We start from the raw sequence: 21066 nt of genomic DNA on the forward strand, positions 1-21066 counted from the left end.
GCTCTAGGATATTAAAAAAAAAAAAAAAAAGAATAATGATTTAAACTCAGTTTGAAGACCTTACAGCGTATTTGAGATTCAGCTGGAGAGAGAGAGAGAAGTTAACAACTATAAACAGTGTGTGATTAAAAGTATAAGAAGAAAGCCAAGAGGGAGGTTCACTCTCAAATGCAGTGGGAAAGGTCCTGGTAGGAGGTGAGCATCTAAGCAGAACCCTGGAGGGTCTACTGGATGAAATTCAGGGCACAGGAGAGTGCAGGGTATTGTGGGAATGATGTGGTGAAGCGGCAGAGCACTAACAACGGCCTGACAATGGGAAGTGGCTAATATTTTGTGAAAGTGTCATCCCTCCACAGGGTATTTGTTTACAAGGAAGAATTGGAAATGGAATAATCAATTTTTTTTATGGTGTGAATTTCAGGCTCTAGGACAGGTGGGTGGGAGGTATTTGCATGGGCATCCTGTCCTTGTTTCCATGGTAGATTCTCCCCTAGAGCCTGCAGTGAGTCCTGCAGAAAAGCCTGACTGGTCAGCCAGTTCCCAGGGCCCCCTAAAAACAAAGTCTTATATGTGGAAGCATCCCTCCCTCTCATCGCCCTAGAAACATGTCATTGTGAAATGCCACGGAGTTCACTTAGTGCCAGTTGTGAGATGTATCTCCTGTTATTTCTGCTGAGAAAGCTGTTTAATCTTTGGATTCAGCCTCAGAGTCCGTGAAGAAAAGTGATTTAAAGTTTAAGAGAGTCGACAGTGGCATTCAGGCATCAAACCACCTTTCTGGGTTGACTTACCTCACTCAGTTCACTGGGAGGCAAAGAATGTCTGAGCTGGCAAGGACCTCAGAGACCCTCGAACTCATAATTTCTCAAGTTAACCGCACAGTCTTGAGAATTTGTGAGTGATACACTCGAACTTTTTGAATTTTGATTTTTTACTTAGATAATAACCTAAAAAGTGAGTCAGGCTGCATTCTGAGTGATCACCTCATTACCAAATTCTGCTCCTTCAGTGCCTGATAGTATTGATGACCAAGTGGACAGTAGGCATTATGACTTTAATTATGCAGGCTGGGAAATAAAGAAGAGAGGTAGCTTTCATGTGGAAAAGATGCCCTTGGATCACTTGAAGCCTGGATAGTATTACAAAGCCATAAGTGAACAAGATTTCATGAAGTTTCAATAAATATGCCCCCTCCCCAAATCCCCAGGTCAACTTTGGAGACATCTGTTTAGTATTACACCCTGCCTTCTATTATGTAGATTGAGCTTAACAGCTGGGTGAAGTGAAAAAAAAAGATTCCAAACTGGCAGACTTGTGTTGGAGAGTACTCATTGCACTTGATTGGTCCAGTTGGGAAGAAAAGAGGAGAGGGTGGAAGGAGCAGGGAGAAAATAAAGGAGTCTTCATAATCTCTGGGAGAGTTTAGGTAGGAAATTATGGATGAAGATAAGAGAAAGAGAGGACTTAAACCAGTTTTGGTAAAATACAAAAATACAAAAAAATAAAAGGAAGAAAGGAAATGGGATTTTACACAGAGCTGTTTCACAGTTAAAAATGGGATCTTCTTGTGCCTCCTGGGACCCCAGATGAATTGAAACTCACAGCTAGAAATTTAGCTCCACCAGGAATTAAGTAGTGGCTGTGTTGGTTAACATCTTTTTCTCATACTATCCATGTGACATTTTCATTAAGGCTGAGTGTTTACAGTTTCTAAATGGCTTTGAATAGTTTGCTTACATTGCAGAAGAATAAGGGGTGAGGTGAGAAAGGGTAAGGCTGTATACCAAAGAAACCTGTTGTTGTTCAGTTGCTCAGTCATGTCTGACTCTTTGTGACCCCATGGACTACAGCACACCAGGCTTTTCTGTCCTTCACCATCTCCTGGAGTTTGCTCAAACTGATGTCCATTGAGTCAGGGATACCATCCAACCATCTTATCTGCTGTCGTCCCCTTCTCCTCCTACCTTCAGTCTTTCCCAGCATCAGGGTCTTTTCTATGAGTTAGCTCTTTGCATCAAGTTTCCAAAGTATTGGAGCTTCAGCTTCAGCATCAGTCCTGCCAATGAATACAGGACTGATTTCCTTTAGGATTGACTGGTTTGATTTCCTTGCAGTCCAAGGAACTCTCAAGGATCTTCTCCAACACCACAGTTCAAAAGCATCAATTCTTTGATGCTCAGCCTTCTTTATGGTCCAACTCTCACATCTGTACATCACTACTGGAAAAACCATAGCTTGGACTAAACAGACCTTTATCAGCAAAGTAACGTCTCTGCTTTTTAATACATTGTCTAGGTTTGTCATAGCTTTTCTTCCAAGGAGCAAGTGTCTGAATTTCATGGCTGCAGTCACCATCTGCAGTGATTTGGAAGCCAAAGAAAATAAAGACTGTTAATGTTTCCATTGTTTCCCCATCTGTTTGCTATGAAGTGATGGGACCGGATGCCATGATCTTAGTTTTTTGAATGTTGAGTTTTAAGCCAGCTTTTCCACTCTCCTCTTTCACTTTCATCAAGAGGCTCTTTAGTTCCTCTTCGCTTTCTGCCATTAGGGTAGTGTCAAGTGGTGTCATCTGCATATCTGAGGTTATTAATATTTCTCCTGGCAATCTTGATTCCAGCTTGTGCTTCATCCAGCCTGGCATTTCGCATCATGTACTCTGCATATAAGTTAAATAAGCAGGGTGACAATATACAGCCTTGATGTATTCCTTTCCCAATTTTGACCCAGTCTGTTCTCCCATGTCCGGTTTTAACTGTTGCTTCTTGACCTCCAAACAGGTTTCTCAAGAAGCAGGTTAAGGTGGCCTAGTATTCCTATGTCTTTAAGAATTTTCCACAGTTTTTTGTGATCCACACAGTCAAAAACTCTAGTATAGTCAATAAAGCAGAAAAAGCCTGTGGCAGGGCACAACTCATGAGCATTTATCCGAGAAAAAGATATAACTCAAATGGGCTTCCCTGATGGCTCAGTGATAAAGGATATGCCTGCAATGCGGGAAACTCAAGAGACGTGGATTCGATCCCCGGGTCAGAAAATCCTCTGGAGGAGGAAATAGCAACCCATTCCAGAATTCCTGCCTGAAAAATCCCATGGACAGAGGAGCCTGGTGGGCTATAGTCCAAAGGGTTGCAAGGAGTCAGACATGACTGAATGACTGAACACATATAGCTTAAGTGGAAAGAAAAGTCTGACTGCCTTGGGGGGATTTTGAACATGGTTTGGGGCTCATTAAGTAGATGACCCTTAAATGGAAAAATCTGCCATTTCATGTTCATTTTGAAACCTCGTGCTTGTCATGGCCCCACTGAAGGTGGCTAGTTCTTTATATAATGGCATTTTCCCATTTTCAAGGCTTTAAAGAGAAGAGAAGAATGTTCAAAACCACTGAAACTGCTCCAGGAGGCTGTAGAGCTTTCAAAGAATGGCCTTCTCCAAAGGGAGGAAATAAAAAGAAGCCCTTCCTTTCCTAGATTTTAAAAATTGAAGCCAATATGCTTTGTATTATACTTTTGGAAACTTGTCAGTGTCCATTGTTATCTGATTGTTTAGCAATCCAGGCAGGTTGACACGGTTAGTTTGATTCCACAGGCTATCTTGCTCAGAGTAATAAAATGTTTGGCACTGATGCCTGTAGCAGTTCTGTTTACCATGGAAGGGAAAATGCTTTGAGATTGGGCAAGATCTCAGTCACAACACAATGCCATCCTTCTTGGCCAGCAAGATGGAAGCTCATCAGATTTCTCAGCCATATTTGAAATGACTTTAAAACCAGTGATTTTTTTTTCTTTTTATTTATGGTTGATAATTTTTTTTTCTAAGAAGTCATTATGAAATTAAATTAAGAAGCTACAGAAGAAAGTTGTTCTTGCTAGACACAGTAATGTGCACATGCCTGCTTTTCTTTTCTTTCCTTTTTTTTTTTTTTTTTTTAACAGCTTCTGTATTATGGTTTTGGAATAGTAACATACCCATTTGTTAATCAAATGCCTAAGTTAGGGGGCTAGTGCCATTTTTAGTGGATGGTTCTTCTGCCTTCCTAGATTCCAAACACTGGAAGCAATAATAAAATGGTTCCAAATACCTTTGTGTCTTTGCTTGGAAATATACATTTTCAAGAGATTCACCAAAGACCAAGTCTTGTCTAATGATGTTGCAGACTGCTTTATCTACTTTTTCTAACAGTGTAGCATGCCCTAATGTCCTTTAATCTTATTTTGTCCAACCATATCACTTAGGTATTGTCCACCTCCTGTTTTTTTGACTTTTGTCATTAGGTCATGACAGTTAAAGTAATGATATTTGGCATAGTTCCACCATATATACAGATTTAAACATGGGTAAAATCACACTTCAGTTCTGGCTCAAATAACTGTAAGGTGGTCTTCCTGCTTAACATTTAAAGTAGTAACTTATAATCAATATGAAAACCTAAAAAGTAAAGTGTAAAAGTTCTTGTGGAAAAATTGCAAACCACTGAGAATGAATTTATAAAATCTAATGCTAGTTGCCTACCGAATATCCATCTATCTTTCTTCCTTAAGGACTTTAAAAAAATTTACCCTCCCATATTACTTTACATTAAGGGGTACCTGTTGGCATAATTTTGACTCATAAGATGCAAGCAGAAACCTATTAGAGATTTCAGAGAAAGTTTTACAGTTCTTTCATCCATCCTTCAGTCCGTTTTCTCTTGTTTGGAACTTGAATATGATGCCTGGAGGCCATGTCGCAACCATGAGGCAGCAAGCATGAGACCAAAGGCTCACGTGCTAGGGTGGTGGAGCGGAAGAGCGGTGAGTGGTTGGTTCCCGATGACGTCACTGAGCCACTTTATCAGCCTTGGTTTATCTACTCCTGGACTGTAGTTGTGGAGACCTCTATCTGTTTAAGTTAATACAGCAGGTTTTTCTGCTATTTGCAGAAGTATATGATTCTAGGTGAAATTCTCAGATTGTTTGAATCTGTGTACAGTTATTCTTTCTTTCATAAACCATGAAAATAACTGATGAGCAGCTTCTGTGTTTGGCCTTTCTATAAGATTATATACTTGTAACAGCTACTCCCAGCACCGTTTCTCTGAGTTAACTGATCTCAGTATCCCTTTGATTTCCTGTTCTTCAAATCAGCCAAGAATTTTGACTAGTAAGAATTAGGCAAAATTATGCCACCTGAAGTGTTCAAACTATATGGAACAAGAATCAGGTTTCAGGTTGGGGCTCTCTAAAGTTAAGCATAATGGATGGTTGTAATTTTAACATGTTAACAGTCTAATTAGACACCTGGAATCATTGCTATTTTATTAAAAGAAGCATTTTGTGACTGCTTGTATGTAGTCAGCTAAATGATTTTATGGCATATCCACATGCCATGCTCCATTTGATTTGTATAGAACAGTTTTCCTCTCTCAATATAGTCATTATTTATACATTTAATATTTTATTAACATGTCCTCAAAATAACCTGAATGGGCATAAATACTGATGAGTTAAATGAGATTTAATCATAGTGATTTAAGGCTGTAGTTGTTCATTTTGAATGAACTATTATTGTCTTCCTTTGATTATATCATTATCATATGTATTAAGCACCCCTGTAACTATTGCATGATAATCTTTCATGTTTTGAACTTTTAAAAAATCTAAGATAACCTTATTGGACATGCATGCCTTGAAACTACAACAGACACACTTCATTTTAATATGAAAATTTTGTTATTGAGTTAAAAGACCCACAAGACTTAGAAGTGAAATCTAACAATTTTTATTTCCTATTTTTAAAAGGGGGACATATTAGTGACTGTTGGGGTATAAAGAAGTTTCCAGCAGAACCTTTGTAATCAGAATGCATTGATGAGGAGAGCTCAGGGCTGAGGCAGGAATTGTAGATAGTGGATCTGCTCTCCATGGCAAAGTGAGGGTAATTATTTTTCTATTGCTGTGGAGGAAGAAGAGAGGGAAAGAGAGGACTGAGCAAATTAATGCATGTCTAGGACTTCACGTGTGGAAACATCTGAGAACTCTTTTTTTTATCTAATGGTCTTTCAGTTCAGTTCAGTCACTCAGTCCTGTCCGACTCTTTGCGACCCCATGAATCGCAGCACGCCAGGCCTCCCTGTCCATCACCAACTCCCAGAGTTTACCCAGACTCACGTCCATTGAGTCAGTGATGCCATCCAGCCATCTCATCCTCTGCCGTCCCCTTCTCCTCCTGCCCCCAATCCCTCCCAGCATCAGAGTCTTTTCCAATGAGTCAAGTCTTCGCATGAGGTGGCCAAAGTACTGGAGTTTCAGCTTTAGCATCATTCCTTCCAAAGAAATCCCAGGGCTGATGTCCTTCAGAATGGACTGGTTGGATATCCCTGCAGTCCAAGGGACTCTCAAGAGTCTCCTTCAACACCACCGTTCAAAAGCATCAATTCTTTGGCGCTCAGCCTTCTTCACAGTCCAACTCTCACATCCATACACGACCACAGGAAAATCCATAGCCTTGACTAGACGAACCTTTGTTGGCAAAGTGATGTCTCTGCTTTTTAATATGCTATCTAGGTTGGTCATAACTTTCCTTCCAAGGAGTAAGCGTCTTTTAATTTCATGGCTACAATCCCCATCTGCAATGATTTTGGAGCCCCCAAAAATAAAGTCTGACACTGTTTCCACTGTGTCCCCATCTATTTCCCATGAAGTGATGGGACCAGATGCCATGATCTTCGTTTTCTGAATGTTGAGCTTTAAGCCAACTTTTTCACTCTCCTCTTTCACTTTCATCAAGAGACTTTTTAGTTCCCCTTCACTTTCTGCCATAAGGGTGGTGTCATCTGCGTATCTGAGGTTAATGATATTTCTCCGAGCAATCTTGATCTAATGGTCTTATTGAGGTATAATTCACATACCGTAAAATTCACTTTTTTGAAAGCATGCAATTCAGGGTTTTTAGTATATTTATAGTGTTAGGCATCTGTCACCACTGTGTAATCTTAGAGCATTTTCAGTACCCTCAAAGAAACCCTGAACCCATCACCAGTGACTCCGCACTCTCCCTTTCTCCTGAGTCTGACAATCACTCATTTAGTTTTTGTTTCTATGGAGCTGCCTTTCCTGCCCATCTCATATAAATGGGAGCATACAATATGTGGTCTTTTGTAACTGGCTTCTTAGCATCATGTTTCAAGGTTCACCAATGTTGTCGCACATATTAATACTTCATTTTTTAAAAAATTGTGGAATAACATTCCATTGTGTGAATAAACCACATTTTGTTTATCCATTTATCAGTTAATGGACACTTGGGTTGTTTCTGTGTATTGGCCAGAATAAATAATGCTCATATGAACACTAGTGTACAAGTTTTTGTATGCACTGGCAAAGGTTCTCTCCTTGACCAAACTTTAGCCAGGCTCCTCTGATCCCCTTCTTAACTAAGCCTTGACCTTAGCCCTGTCCTTGCCAGACCTGCATAGCCCAGTTTTAGCAAGTATCTTGCTAAGTCAAGTCCTCCAACCCTTGATAGCTGATAACCCTAGGATCTGATCAAGTTCCTCAACCTCCCTTTTGATGGATAAATCCTTGATCTGCTTGAAGCAATAAATCCTACTAAGTTGGTTTAGCAAGAGTCCCTCTATCCTTCATGTCTTCTTTTAATAATTTTCCCTCCACTGACCCCTCACTTTGGTTTTCCTGTTCTCAAAGGACAAAGAAGGAAATAAGAGAACAAAGCCCATAAGAATGAGTGTCTTCCCTTCCAGATACCCGAATACTTTACTAAACGTGTTTGTATGTGTATGCATGTGTGTGCAGACACTGAAATGTGTTCTCTAAGGAGGGTGAGTACAAGATTATGAAAACTCTTCATAGCCTCCACTATATTCTCTGCCACAGTGGGGTTGGACACACAGCAAACACAGCGGATTGATTTTCCCAGTTTCTGCTTGCTCAGTTATTAAAAGCCTTGATAACTAAACAGCTTTTCTTCTGTGAAAGTGCAAGTCACTTAGTTGTGTCCAACTCTTTGCAACCCCATGGACTATACAGTCCATGGAATTCTCCAGACCAGAATACCGGAGTGGGCCTTTCCCTTCTTCAGGGGATTTTCCCAACTCAGGGATTGAACCCAGGTCTCCTGCATTGCAGGCGGATTCCTTACCAGCTGAGCCACAAGGGAAGCCCTTCCTTCTGTAATATGTATTTTTTTAGAAGTCAGACATGGAACATTCATTTTCTTTTGAAATAGGCTCTTTTACAGACAAAATGTTGTAGGTCAATTACTTCATTTAAAAGATTTGTCTTGCCAGAAGTGAAACAACAACAACAGCGAAAGAACCTATCATCCCATTGATTAGAAATTTTAACTGAAGTAAATTTTTTATAGTGCTGTAACTCAATGCCTTTGAAGTAGGAAGTAGATGGTTTTCCATGAAGACAAAGAGCTCTTAATTAATATTCTTAGCAATTGATGTATAATTTTGGTCACTGGAGGACTACTACGGTTTTCCATTGATGCAAGAGAAATATCTTGAGGCCAACAGAAAAGTAATTAACAATTGAATATGAGAGTCATACAGTTAAATTATTCCCTATTTCATAGTAAGCTCTACATGCATACATAATTATTTTCTGAAAGTCAGATAATACAGAATATCATATTTTTCTTCTTCTCTAAATTGTGTGTTTTATGTTTTTTCTTAGGCACAGATGACTTTCGGTGCAATTTGGATAATTAAATGCTGAGCAGATCAAACTTAAGTGTGGAGAAGAATTTAGGAATAACGATAAGAGATATAATAATAGATAAAAGAAAAATTCTGCTGTATTTAAATTTCTTACATCTGAAATGTGGAAAGTGTTATTTAAACTCAGAAATTTGGAGTGTTTTAGTGTTTGAAATAGTCACATGGAAATCTGTGTTCTGATCTTCTTTCTAACACTGAATTAACTGGTGAAGATCAATAAGCTATTTATGTGTTTATTGGCCAGCAAATGCTCATTCCATTCAATTTAGTTCAGACCCACATAGCTACCTAGCACCTTGTTTTGCCAAGGTTTCTGGTGGTACCAAAAGACTCAGTCCTTTTCCTCAGGAAGCTTCAGAAGAAAACTGCATATGTGATTGTGGAAAGCTGTGGTTTATGGTGCCAAAAGTACTTGGCATTTTTTTTTTTGCTCTGTTGTTTTTAATGATTTTAATATACTTTTCAGAACAGTTTTTCTGGATAACAGCAAAGCTGACAGATAAAATATAATGTGACGTATGTAGCAATGTCCATTCAGGAATGTGTTCCTTTTAGATGCAGTCCTAACTTTTCTGTCCCCACAGTTGGCTAATTACATAATAAAAAAAAAATAAAATAATAAAAAATAATTTAAAAAGGGCATGATCACCCTAGACTAATATTAGGTGCCACACTGGAGGCTGGCTGGACAGAGATGTTATTATATTAATTCCAATGTGCTTTCTGTCAAACTGTAGCTTTGGAAGATTACTATCTAAGAGAACTCATAAATATGGAAACTTTTGTTTTGAAATGTAATTCTATAATGATCCTCGTATGTCTCTCTGAGAGATGACATGCGTGTTTTACTGAACTCCATGTCTACTGCCTGGGAGAGGGGTGATGTAGGCTTTGAGTGGAGGCAGAGGAAGTGTGCTGTTGAAAGAAGTCTCTGTACTTTAATCTTGCAGACTGTGTGCTTGTTGGGGAATGGGATGGGCAGCAAGGGGATGCTGGTGGGATTAAGTAGAAGGGACAAAACATGCCTGAAAGACCTACACTTCTCACCCCCATCCCCATCATCTGTATGTTCTACTAGTGCATCAGTGTAGTTATCCAGCTTCTCTTAAGTGTTGTTTGTTCTGGGTGAGTAAGGCTAATTATTCCAATAATCATATCAGCTAGACAAAGGGACATATAAGAGACAAAGAACATGGGTTTGGGAAATGAAAGATGGGTAAGCGGGATGTTCCAGGTGTGGAAAGTGGATGGTGAGCTTTAGAACTGGAGGAGAGGAGAGGGTGCTGGGTTGGGGGCCTTGAGGTCAGAGTGTGGGTGCTAGAGGCTTAATAGTATCTGCCCAGATTCATATATTGAAGTCCTAACCAGGATCTCACCATGTGACTGTATTTGGAGATAGAGCTTTTAAAGAAGTAATTAAGGTTAAATGAGATCATATGGATGGGCCCTTACTGGTATTCTTATAAGCAGCAGAAATTAGGATGCACACATACACGCATGGACACACACACACACACAGGGAGGCCCATGTGAAGACAGAGAGGGAAGCCATCATCTGTGATCCAGGGAGAGAAGCCTCAGAAGAAACAGCCCTGTTAACACCTGGATCTCGCACTTCTAGACTCCGGAAGTGTGAGAGAATGAATTTCTGTTGTTTGAGCCACCTGTCCTGGGTATTATATTATGGCACTCCTAGCAAATTGATACAATAGGACCTGGGGAGACAAATTCATAAGGAAGTAGGGGGTTGATAGAGTTGGCCTTCTTTGAAGTTTGTCTAAGGCCCTTGCTGCAGGTGGCCGGTGGCTGCGTGCTGGTGGTTGGCTGCAGTCTGGACACGAAGGCTGTCAGGCTCGTTTGGAAGGCTGCACAAACTCATCTCTGACTCCGCAGGCCAGCTTCTCTGGCTCTGTTCTCCCGGAGAGCCTTGATCCTTCCTGTCCTCTGCCTGCTTCTTGCTATGCTCAGAAGGAAGTGGGGAGAGGCCGTAATGCCCTGGGGCAAGGGGGAAGGAGATATTTATTGAAGTCTTCCTGTGGGGAGCCAATAAAAGGATGTTTTGCCTACTGAGAATTGAAAGCAGTAATAAAACTGTGAGTTGGTGTGCTTCTCATTGTCACCAAGCTCCAGCAATTTTAAACAATGCCAGGCCCCGGCACCACTGCCTCCACCCCCAGCCAAATCACACATTTTGTTGGCCTAAGTACTCACAAATTGCTGGGGTTACTGTTGAGTTTTGTGGATATATATCTAAGCTTCCCATTGCACTTGTTTTTATTCCCTTTCCTTTAATAAAAATTGTGTTCTGTGTGGAAGAAAATTTGGAGAAGTCCAGATCATACAGTTGGCCCTGAAATAGGCCAAGTCAGCCATATGCATTGGTTTGGAGAGTAGGTTCTCTAGGGTTGGGAATTGTTCAGGCTCCCGTGGAGCAAGGACAGTTTCTGTCTCCCAGCTCATGGTACGTCATATTCTTGCTTTTAAACCATAGGTTAGACTCAGACATAGAGAACAAATTTATGGTTACCAAAGGGGGAAGATGGGGGAGGGATAAATTAAGAGGTTGGGATTAACAGATACTCACTAAATATAAATATATAATTAACAACAAGGACCTACAGTATAGCTCAGGGGACTATACTCAATATCTTGTAATAACCTATAATGGAAAAGAACCTGAAAAAGAACACTATATATTAAATATATATATATATGTATATGTGTATACACACACACATACCTGAAACTCACACAACATTGTAAATCAACTATTTACATTGTAAATCAATCAATTTTTTTCTTTAATAAAAAAGAACCCCCAAAACCCAGTAGGTTAGAAATTAACCATGGCAACATGTGACCATAAAGATGAAAGAGGGAACTCGAGTTACTTCAATTCTGTCACACTTTGTGACTGGAGTTTCTGTTTGTGTTTAATATTTTAAAGAGAAAACTGAGCACAAATGGATTGCAAGGTGTAATCTTTTGTTTGGCAAGTGTACCTTCTAGTTCATTCGTGAGATATTTTACTGAATTTGAATCCTACCAGGAAAATTAAAAGTAAGATTTATTCATTTTAAATTGCTAATTAGAACACTTCAAGAAAATAATGCTTGTGACAGAAAACAGTTTTGTTGTGTGAAAGAGAGGGGTATTAGGAAATGACCGGCTCCAAGCGATACATGTACTAGCTTCATCATTGTGTTGTGTTCTTTCTTCTCTCTTATCCCTAAGGGGAGAAGAGTATTGATATGGTTCCATTGTTTTAGGGGATATTTAGACCTCATGCCCTGGGAACGTAGATGTTAGCCAATGTAAACTGGGGAATGTAAATCATAGTTTCTCACATTGGCATTATATAGGCATTCAAACATAAGGTGTAAACCAGGCCCAGATTAATGTGAAATTAATTCACTTCCTGCTGGTATATTCCACCAGCTCCCCCTGAGGGCTGTGTGTCTGGCACTTTGCTTGGTACTGAGGATACAAAGATGATTAAACCTGATCCCTGCCCTTCAGAACTCCTAGTCTAAGAGGGGAGACAGATATTGAAGTGAACAATTGCAACACAAGGTGTGTGTGTGTGCTTAGTCGCTCAGTCATGTCCTACCCTTTGTGACCTCATGGACTGCAGCCCTCCAGGCTCCTCTGTCCATGGGGATTCTCCAGGCAAGAATACTGGAGTGGGTTACCATGCCCTACTCCAGGGGATCTTCCCAACCCAGGGATCGAACCCAAGTCTTCTGCATTGCAGGTGGATTTGTTACCATCTGAGCCACCAGTGAAGTGGGTAGCCTATCCCTTCTCCAGGGGATCTTCCTGACCCAAGGATTGAAGTGGGGTCTCCTGCATTACAGGTGGATTCTTTACCAGGTGAAGTACCAGGGAAGCCCAACTCAGGGTATAAAAGTTGTGAATATAGAATAATGAGCAAGTATTTCGCTCTGTTTGGTTGAAACTGGATGATGATTTTTAAATTGGTGTTTTCAAGGAGTGAGTCTTTGGCAGGAAAGACAGAGCAGAACACTGCAGAGAGGGAAAGAGCTTCCATGAGGTAGGGAGACATGAAAACACATGGAAAGTTGAGGGGGCGGCGAGTAGTTTCTGATGAGTGTGCACAGTGGGTGAGGAGGCTGGTGACTGGCTGGATGGGTGGGACCATCAAAGGATTTATAGAATAATGGTGACTCCATCAGACCCACAGTTTGGAAATAGCTTGGGTAGAATGAATCAGGAGGAGAGGCAGGAGGAAGTGGCTAAAGATAATGGGCAGGTTCTCTGTAAACAAGGCAGTTCAGATAGCTGGCACCAGGGCCATCTGGGGGTGGACCCCAGAATACCCACGTGTGCCTGCATGCTCAGTCGCTTCAGTCGTGTCCAGCTCTTTGCGACCCCATGGACTGTAGCCCACCAGGCTCCTCTGTCCCTGGGATTTCCCTGGCAAGAATACTGGACTGGGTTGCCATTTCCTTCCCCAGGAAATCTTCCTGACCCAGGGATTTAACCCATGTCTCTTACATCTTCTGCATTGGCAGGTGGGCTCTTTACCACTCATGCCACCTGGGAAGCCCAGAATACCCATGCCTCTCCCTCTAAGACACTCTTTCTACAAGTAATAGACTATCAAGCAAATGCTCTCAAGCACATGTGACTCTGCTCTGACTGGGCTGACTCAGCCTAAAAAATTTCTAACTTGCATGTGTCATTTTGTGTAATTTTATTACAGTCCCCATCTGTTAGATTTAATCGTGTTTTGCTAATAAGATCAAAAGTGGGGAATATATCAACTCCTAATAGCCTATACTTTGGTTTCTTTGAAAGGTAAATCTATAAAAAAGTATTTAAAGAAAGTTCAAATTAATACATTTTCTGTGATTTATTAGTATTCAAGAATTTTACTGTCAATATAGGGGTTCCCAGTCCTGTTAGGCAACCACTTTTCATGCTTTTGGCTAGTCTTCTGGTATTTACCACCATGGTTTTGAACCACCAGTTAAATACATCAGTAGGATATGTTTTATGCTTGTATTCATTGGAATATGTGAGGTGGTTGAGAATTTTTGGAATGAAGCCGAAGGGTGAATCTCGATGTTCAGTACTTGTTGTTGTTCAGTCTCTAAGTAGTGTTTGACTTTTTTGTGACCCCATGGAATGCAGCATGCCAGGCTTCCCTGTCTTTTACTATCACCTGAAGTTTGCTCAGACTCATGTCCACTGAGTTGATGATGCCATCCAACTATCCCATCCTCTGTCAATCCCTTCTCTTCCTGCCTTCTGTCCTTTCCCAGCATCAGGGTCTTTACTAATGAGTCAGCTCTTCCCATCAGGTGGCCAAAGTATTGGAGCTTCAGTTTCAGCATTGGTCCTTCCAGTGAATATTCAGGGTTGACTTCCTTTAGGATTGACTGGTTTGATCTCCTTTCAGTCTAAGAGACTCTCAAGAGTCTTCTCCAGCACCACAGTTCAAAAGAATCAATTCTTTGGTGCTAAGCCTTATTTATGGTCCAACTCTCACATACATACATGACTACTGGAAAAACCATAACTTTGGCTGTACAGACCTTTGTTGGCAAATTACATCTCTGCTTTTTAATACGCTGTCTAGGTTTGTTAAAGCTTGTCTTCCAAGGAGCAAGTGTTTTTTAATTTCATGGCTGCAGTTAACACTGACAGCAATTCTTCATAGCCAAGAAAATGAAGTCTGTCCCTGTTTCTATTTTTTCCCCATCTATTTGCCATGAAGTGATGGGACCAGATGCCATGATCTTTATTTTTTGAATGTTGAATTTTAAGTCAGCTTTTTCATTCTCCTCTTTCACCCTTATCAAGAGACTCTTTAGTTTCTTTTCACCTTCTGCCATTAGACTGGTATCATATGCATATCTGAGGCTGTTGATATTTCTTCTGGCAATCTTGATTCCAGCTTGTGATTCATCCAACTGGGCATTTTGCCTGATATACTCTGCATATAAGTTAAATAAGCAGGGTGATAATATACAGCCTTGGTGTATTCTTTTCCCAATTTGAACTTGTCTGTTGTTCCATGTTTGGTTCTAACTGTTGCTTCTTCACCTGCATACAGATTTCTCAGGAGGCGGGTAAGATGGTCTGGTATTCCCATGTCTTTAAGAATTTTCACAGTTTGTTGTGATCCACACAGTCAAAGGCTTTAGTGTAGTCAATGAAACATAGTAGATGTTTTTCTGGAATTCCCTTGCTTTCTCTCTGATCCAATGGAAGTTGGCAATTTGATCTCTGGTTCCTCTGCTTTTTCTAAATCCAACTTGTTCAGTACTTAGCCCTACACTTAACTCTCTTGATTTCTGTGTAATCTCTCTCTCTCTCTCTCTGTATTGTTCCTGTTACCGTGAAACAGGATCTTCTCCATACATAGAAGAAGTGACTGTAGAAGTTCTAACTACTCTTGATCCTCAGATTTCCTTTATTTTTTTTTTATTGAAATATAGCTGATTTAGAATGTTGTAATAGTTTTCAGGGGGCTTCCCAGGTGGTGCTAGTGGTTAAGAGCCCACTTACCAATACAGAAGACATAAGAGATGTGGGTTCAATCCCTTAATTGAGAAGATTCCCCTGGAGGAGGGCATGGGAATCCACTCCAATATTCTTGCCTAGGGAATCCCCATGGACAAAGGAGCCTGGCAGGCTGTAGTCCATCAACTGAAGTGACTTAACACACTCATACACATTAGATTCAGGAGGTGTACAGCAAAGTGATTTAGTTATACACACACAGACATACACACATTCTTTTTCAGATTATTTTCCCTTATAGGTGATTACAAGGTATTGATTATAGTTCCCTGTGCTATACAATAGGTCCCTGTTACTTGTCTATTTTATATGTAATAGTGTGTATCTGTTCTGGAGAAGGCAATGGCACCCCACTCCAGTACTCTTGCCTGGAAAATCCCATGGATGGAGGAGCCTGGTAGGCTGCAGTCCATGGGGTTGCTAAGAGTCAGACATGACTGAGCGACTTCAATTTCACTTTTCACTTTCATTCATTGGAGAAGGAAATGGCAACCCACTCCAGTGTTCTTGCCTGGAGAATCCCAGGGACGGGGGAGCCTGGTGGGCTGCCATCTCTGGGGTTGCACAGAGTGGGACACGACTGAAGTGACTTAGCAGCAGCAGCAGCAGCAGTGTATATCTGTTAATCCTCAAATCCTAATTTATCCTTCCCCTCATTTTCTCTTTTCGTAACCATAAGTTTGTTTTCTATATCTGAGTCTCTCTGTTTTGTAAGTATCTTGTATCATTAAAATGTTTTTATATCAAATTTTTAAGATTCCACATATAATTGATATCATATTCAACTCCCTTGGTAGAGTACCCACCTCACTCATGCCTCCTGAAATGACTGATGCCTCTAACTTCTGAGCATTTCCTAGTTTGGGGGTATGAATTAATTCTGTCTCTAGCCACTTGGCACTCAGCTTTCTCCTCACTCTTGTTTTTTGATTCATTTTACCTTTTCCAAACATGTTAATTATTTCTCATCTCCTGTTGTTTGTGCTTTGTGGATTTGTATCTGTTAAACAGTATTATTCATATTTTGCTTCCCTTTTAGGGAGCAAAAGGAAATGTGTGTGTTGTTTCACCATGGTGAACTAAAAAGCAAATGGCATAACGATAACAACCACCATCTCAGTCAATTACTGTTTTAAGCTAATGAATGCACTTTAACATTTCATTTGTTGCTTAGAAATCCCTGTGAGGTGGTATGAAGGATTTATATGTCTGTTACATGGACTCCCACAAACAGGTAAAGTAACTGGTCCAGTTTCATAGGATGCATTGGTAGAAGCATTAGGATTAGAACCTGGTTTTCTGACTCCCAGCCAAGGTTCCTTCCATTAACCTGTGAGGTTTTCTGGAGGTTAATATTAGGAATAAAGCACTTTTATCTCTTTTAGATATGAAACTGCAGATAATTTTAACAAGAAATGTCAGTCCTTTTCCTCCATGACTTTTATAACTTTACATGATTGCATATTTCTAAAGATAAGCTTTTTTTTTTTTTTGCATGTGTAATATACTACTTGCCTAATGGATCTTGAAAGCATGAATTTTCCCTTATGGGCTTATGATCTAATGAGACATATAGGACGTAAGGGCAGAACATGAATAAGGAGAAGTGGGGTAATTCTCCTTCGGTAGACATATTTGGCATCTGGCTTTGTGTTCAGAGGGATTTTTCTCAGTTGAATCTTCAGGCACCCCCAACCCCAGCCCCATTTAAGAAGGGGGTAGGACTTCTGAGGAGAAATTTAAAGAAAAGAAACAAAAGTAATCACTATAGATTTTGGATATAGAGCAGAATCTTAGGGTTACAGTATGTGAAATAAAACATAACATTTTCCTGGTTTATGCACAACAAAAGAGCCTGCCTAGAAATAAAAGCTCAATGAACACAGAGCAAGTGATTGCAAATATTTTATAAATGTTTGCTCCCAGATTGTTCTTCTCTCTCTATTTGTTATCTCTAGAGTGTTAGTCTGAAGACATCTCCTATCTAGCCCAAGGACATTTTCAAACAAGGATGGAAAAACATTACAAACCTGATTGCCTTGTTGAGAGACTCTCAAAATAATCACACTAATTTTACATTAAGATTTTAATTTTATTTGTCTTCCTAGTCCCTCCTTTGATCTGCAGTTTAGTACAAGGATAAAAAAGACCAAGGTGAGTATAGGCTCCAATGGCATTTTCAGGGTGGTTTTTGAGTTTTTTCTCAAGGAAAGGGATAGGGGAGGTGGCTGGGGCTTAAACCAGGGGATCCTAGAGAAGAAGGAGCAGATTTCATCACACCTAGTGTTCCAAACCACGAATCTGAAAAGAACAAGGGATTTCTTGTATTCCCAAACACCTGGGTACATAATGGCTGTCCCCCAAACTTCCCCCTGCCTTTACTCCATTTTTCTAATCAATAAGAGATATTTTTCTTGGGACATTCTAGGGCACAGCCTGTGATGTCAGCCCACTCCAGTCTACTTTCTTTTGTGGAGTCTCCACCCAGCCATCATAATTCTCCCTCTAAAGCAGTTGATGAGGTTACAGTGGGACAGAGTTGAGAGAGTATGGGTACCAGTATCAGATTACCTTGCTTTGATGCCTGACAGTTCCACATAGCCAGCCCTATGATCTGGGACTGATTACTTCTCTGAGACTCAATTTCTTTATATGTAAAATGGATATAAAATTGTATTTGCTGTACTCCACAGGTTTCTTTAGCAGATGAAATGATATAATGAATGCATGATGCTAAATCAGTACCTGGCATACAGTAGATACTCAATAAAAGGCAACTAGAGTCAAATTTATGAGTAAAATGTTTATAAATTCTGCTCCCTTTCCTTTCAAATTAAGAATAAAACTCAAAAATGCACTTAAACTTTTAATTGTAATGTTTTTATGTAAAGCTTAGAAATTAAAGCAGTCAAAATAGAAAATAATACTAACAATATCAGATAACTAACTTTGGTGCTGATATAAGTGATTGTATCAAGCTCATCAGAATAAACATTGATTCAGCAACTAGTATATGCCACATATTTTTTATGTGAAAAGAATGCACACATAAATAAATTTAGTTCTGGTTTCATAAAACTCAGTCTTGAGGGAAGTAAGGCTTAAACCTAAGTATGCTATCAGTTCAGTTCAGTTCAGTCTCTCAGTCGTGTCCGACTCTTTGCGACCCCATGAATCGCAGCACGCCAGGCCTCCCTGTCCATCACCAACTCCTGGAGTTCACCCAGACTCATGTCCATCGAGTCAGTGTTGCCATCCAGCCATCTCATCCTCTGTCATCCCCTTCTCCTCCTGCCCCTAATCTCTCCCAGCATCAGAGTCTTTTCCAATGAGTCAACTCTTCTCATGAGGTGGTCAAACTACTGGACTTTCAGCTTTAGCATCATTCCTTCCAAAGAAATCCCAGGGCTGATCTCCTTCAGAACGGACCGGTTGGATCTCCTTGCAGTCCAAGGGACTCTCAAGAATCTTCTCCAACACCACAGTTCAAAAGCATCAATTCTTTGGCACTCAGCCTTCTTCACAGTCCAACTCTCACATCCATACATGAACACAGAAAAAACAATAGCCTTGACTAGATGGACCTTTGTTAGCAAAGTAATGTCTCTGCTTTTGAATATGCTATCTAGGTTGGTCATAACTTTCCTTCCAAGGAGTAAGCATCTTTTAATTTCATGGCTGCAGTCACCATATGCAGTGATTTTGGAGCCCAGAAAAATAGTCTGACACTGTTTCCACTGTTTCCCCATCTATTTGCCATAAAGTGATGGGACCAGATGCCATGATCTTCGTTTTCTGAATGTTGAGCTTTAAGCCAACTTTTTCACTCTCCACTTTCACTTTCATCAAGAGGCTTTTGAGTTCCTCTTCACTTTCTGCCATAAGGGTGGTGTCATCTGCATATCTGAGGTGATTGATATTTCTCCCGGCAATCTTGATTCTAGCTTGTGCTTCTTCCAGCCCAGCGTTTCTCATGATGTACTCTGCATATAAGTTAAATAAGCAGGGTGACAATATACAGGCTTGACGTACTCCTTTTCCTATTTGGAACCAGTCTGTTGTTCCATGTCCAGTTCTAACTGTTACTTCCTGACCTAAATACAAATTTCTCAAGAGGCAGATCAGGTGGTCTGGTATTCCCATCTCTTTCAGAATTTTCCACAGTTTATTGTGATCCACACAGTCAAAGGCTTTGGCATAGTCAATAAAGCAGAAATAAATGTTTTTCTGGAACTCTCTTGCTTTTTCCATGATCCAGTGGATGTTGGCAATTTGATCTCTGGTTCCTCTGCCTTTTCTAAAACCAGCTTGAATATCAGGAAGTTCACAGTTCACATATTGCTGAAGCCTGGCTTGGAGAATTTTGAGCATTACTTTACTAGCATAAATTCAGTGTTGGAGACAGGATGCCATTGGAGAACAAAGAAGCAATGACTGATCCTAATGAGTGGGTGGCATGAGTGTAGCTTCACAGGGTGATGGGTGTGGTTTGGATGAGTAGGATTTGGATGTAGTCAGAAGTGAAGAGGAAGGGAGCTCTAGATTAGGAAGAAACTCTAGCAAACGATTAAGTGGTGGAAGCTCATGTTCAAAGGTGAGCTCTAGTCTTGCTACCCATGAAGTTTTATAAAAGGAGATAAATAAAGATGAAAAGATGTTTGGGGTACATTTTCAAGGCTTTATATACCTTGTAAGAAGTCTCTGTTGTAGTTAAGAGGTGATGGGAAACCAATGAAGGTATTTGAGCCTAAACAATGACATTGCCCAGTTAGAATGTTAGAAGAGATAGCTCTGTGGAAGGAGAACTGCAAAGGGTGGAAATAGAGTCAGGAAGCTCAATCAAGCAGTGAGCTCCTGGGCTATTATGTTAATATCTGAGACACTCAGAGAATTGGCAGGGGTGAGGACAATGTGAGGGAATGGTTAGATTTGAACATCATCTCAAAAGTAGTATCTGTAGCATTGGATGGCTAGTTGACACAGGTGAAGAGTTGTCGTTCCTCAAAAAATCCATATTGTTTTTCTTAAAAAAGTAATAAAATCCTGGATGTAAAAATTCAAATACCATCAAATAAAATGAGAGATGTTAAAGTCCCTCAGAGATAACAGCTGTGTGCTTGGTAATATTTTTGGGGAGAAACTTTGGAAAAAGGGTATATGGATTATACGATTGTATATTGTATGATGGTTGCTCAAAGGTATGTTTCCAGCAGCGGAACTGTTGGGCTAAGGAGTAACTTCCATTTTGTGAAGAAGTAGGAAAAGGAGGCTCTGCCTCAGAGAGAGAGTATGGAAAAGAAAAATGGATTGACTGATGGCGCCTTATCCTGGGTGAGCCAGGAAAGCTAGGACTGCCATACGGAGTGTGGAGTTAGCTAGGAAAGGGGTTGGCCCCTGTTTCCTCTAAAGTCAGCGAGGAGGAGGAAATGATGGATGAAGGAAGGTGATGAGGGGCTAGAAGGTGAGTGATTCTGATATTCTCAATTATTTCAGTGAATTAATCATCAAAATAGTCATTAGTAGGGTCAGAAAGTGGGAAAAAGGGAAAAGGCTTGAAAAACACATTTTGGAAGATAGAAAAGAGAATCCATTGGGAGAAAAGTGAAATGTTTTCAAGCAACAGTTAGCTGGGACCCAACTGAGGTTGTGATTCATGAATTTGTATTAGAATATCCAACATGCATGTAAAATTGCATCAAAATGGGCTATCATTCTCAATCTTACCCCGTAAAACCTTGGAAAGTAATGCAAGATTATTCTGAAGGTCTCTTGCAAATGCAGAAAGG

The 21066-nt window shown here is 40.3% G+C and overlaps 1 protein-coding gene across 9 annotated transcripts in view; it reads left to right on the plus strand.

Annotated features, from left to right (window-relative positions):
* Positions 1–21066, plus strand: part of SLC7A11 (solute carrier family 7 member 11) — a 553887-nt gene that overhangs the window by 43545 nt on the left and 489276 nt on the right. The window contains exon 4 of one of the 9 annotated variants that reach the window (XR_008703685.1): positions 8685–9232. The exons of the other annotated variants lie outside the window; for them this stretch is intronic. The gene's annotated coding sequence lies outside the window, so the exon portion shown is untranslated. Of the gene's footprint in view, positions 1–8684; positions 9233–21066 lie in introns of those variants that run through there. 9 annotated transcript variants of the gene reach the window in all.

The sequence above is a fragment of the Bubalus kerabau genome, chromosome 16 (assembly GCF_029407905.1).
Source record: "Bubalus kerabau isolate K-KA32 ecotype Philippines breed swamp buffalo chromosome 16, PCC_UOA_SB_1v2, whole genome shotgun sequence".
Taxonomy (NCBI): domain Eukaryota; kingdom Metazoa; phylum Chordata; class Mammalia; order Artiodactyla; family Bovidae; genus Bubalus; species Bubalus kerabau.